This window comes from Triticum urartu, unplaced genomic scaffold (genome assembly GCF_003073215.2).
Source record: "Triticum urartu cultivar G1812 unplaced genomic scaffold, Tu2.1 TuUngrouped_contig_9717, whole genome shotgun sequence".
Taxonomy (NCBI): domain Eukaryota; kingdom Viridiplantae; phylum Streptophyta; class Magnoliopsida; order Poales; family Poaceae; genus Triticum; species Triticum urartu.
The window spans coordinates 1-2,542 of NW_024120789.1; the positions used below are offsets into that span (position 1 = coordinate 1).

The 2,542-nt window shown below is 46.7% G+C and overlaps 1 long non-coding RNA gene across 1 annotated transcript; it reads left to right on the plus strand.

The window, feature by feature from the left end:
- Positions 1–7: 7 nt before the first annotated feature.
- Positions 8–1,441, plus strand: LOC125532362. The gene is made up of 2 exons (XR_007294042.1): positions 8–794; positions 883–1,441. It is a non-coding gene; the product is annotated as an uncharacterized LOC125532362 (long non-coding RNA).
- Positions 1,442–2,542: the final 1,101 nt, after the last annotated feature.

Sequence of the window (2,542 nt, forward strand, 5' to 3'; positions counted from 1 at the left end):
GGCTGGATCTCTTTCCACCAATATACGGCGACCTCCCCCTCGATCTGGTCTCCCGTCCACAACGCCTTTGTTGTCCACCTCGACTGAGCCGCCGTCGACGTCGTCTGATTGGTCCTAGTGGACGCCAGCCACCACGGCATCGGGACGGAACCCCCTCCTCTTCACACTCTTCTCCATGGACGGCTGCGCAGTCACCATCTCCAGCGTGCGGTTTCAGCAGAAGGATCCCGGGGAGCGCCTCTCTCTCTTACCATTGTGGCATTTCCGACACAGGGGCTTGCGGAAATTTTTGTGTAATTTTTTTCAGATTATTGTTGTTGATTTGAGTGAATTCAGTTTCTAACGAAGTTTGTTAATTCTCTCAGTGTAGTTTGGCTGGCACCGGCATGAGGTTCACTAGCTCCTGCTTGCAGCTCGCCATGGTAGATGGGTTGATGCCCCCATCCCGCACCACCCCTCGCCAAATCTGGCGGCTACCGCAATGCGCCCCCTTCTCCAGCTGAGCCTCGGAACGTCACCACCACTTGCCGGGACGGCTATGCGGTTCGGCGGGTCATGCCGTGCAGTGCGTCATGGGCTACAGCTCCCGCGTGCGGTTCATTCGTGCGTGTTAATGCAGTGTGCCGCACGGGTGGGAGGAGGGAGTGTACTCCACGCGCGTCCTGCCCTCTGTTCCACCTCCCCTCCTCTGCGATGGAGCAACATGGTCGTGCACGACGCAGTGCAGTTCAGTGCAAAACAAGTGTCTACATCAAGTTGGAGATGAGGTTCAGCGTGCATTGTTGTGAAGATAAGTATGTATGCATGTGAAGTTTGTTAGTGTGTGCATGTACAACTGCAGCTCACTTCATTCCGCATGGCGATTTTTTTGTTCGATTGCAGCTCACTTCGTCCCCATCGTTGGTGAAACCATGCACTCCCCCATTTCCGCCCCGGGATGAGCAGCGCAATGGCATCGCTGGAGCAGTCCACACAGCAGCCGCGTGCGGCCATCATTGCATGGCCATGCAGTGGACTTCTGCAATGTGAGGCGAGCATAGTAGGGATTAGTCACTAACACCGACTCCACCGCTGGCGATTTTTGCAGTGCACGTTTTTCTTTTTTCAGTTCGTTCCATGAGAAAATGATGTATGTTTAGTTTATATATTGAGGGACATTTGTGCTGATTGCAAATGTAGTACACTTCGGCAAGACAGCTATAGTCTGCAGAGGAGGGCCTCCACCCCGAGACGCCCGTGCAAAATCTGTGATAAAAACATGGTATTTCTGACTATGTTCGCGCGGTGCTGAGCGTGTGTGCATGCAATTTAGTTGTTTCGATTTTTGTTTTGTTTGTTTTGCGATGGGAAAATAGCCTGAAGTTGTATTTTTTGGAGAATTGTTTTTAAAGTGCACTTAGTTTGTATAAAGAGAATATATTTTATTATCCCTATTTATGAAGGCAATTTGTTCCGTGTGCTTTAAAAATCAGTCGACTACATCAACGCAGGCAGTGCTTTTGGTCCTCGGATGTGGTTCATTGTTTAGAGTGATGTTGTTCACTTGTGCCCAAAAATGAAAGTGCTAAAAATGTAGCGCAACAACAAAGATAGTAATGAGGTTCACTTCGATATATGTCGCGGTTCACTTGCCTCCTCTTTCTGGTCCACTCTCGTTCACAAAAAAATGAAAAAAAGACAACAAAAACTCGTCTGAGAAAAAATACGTTCGACAAAAGAAATTATGAAGTTCACTTGGCCGTTTGATGCAGTGCAGTTTTCAGTTTAAAAGCAGTGCGGGTTTTCTTCCTTGTCTTCAAAAATTTACGTCCCACAAAAAAGAAATCATACAGTCTGCTAGTTCGTCTGATGCAGTGCGGTTTTCAGTCTAAACGCAGTGCGGTTTTCTTCCTCGTCTTAAAAAATATACGCCCCACAAAAAGGAAACCATGCAGTTCTCTTACACGTCTCATGCAGTGCGTATTTTCGTCCGATGCAGTGCGGTTTTCAGTAGGATGAAGTACCCACATCGATTTGGGTGTCGCGAAAAACAGAGTGCCTGCATTTCGGTAAATTTGAAATTCCTCTTAAACCGTAAAGAATTACAGAGAGTGTTCTACATGAAAAATATGCGCCTCGTCGATATCTTTCCAATGGCGTATCGTTTGCGGTTAAAAAACTGGAGCGAAAATAGTACCAAAAATTTGAAATAATTTGAAAAACAGAATTCCGCGATTTAGTAAATATGAAACTGCTCTTAAACCATAACGAATTAGAGAAAACAATAATTATGAAAAAGATGCGCCTCGGCGATATCTATCCAACGGTGTATCATTTGCCTCATTCCGACGAGCGGTTTAGAAAAAAACGCGAAAAACGCTCGCTGCCACTCTTTATGGGCCGCACCGTTTTGGAAACTGCTCTTAAACCGCAGGGAATTTCAAAATGTGTTCAACATGGCGAAGTTGCGCCTAATCCGTAGCTTTCGAACGGTATATTACACGCCTCGTTCCGATAAACAGTTAAAAAAGTAGAGCGAAAACAGTACCGAAAAAACACTACG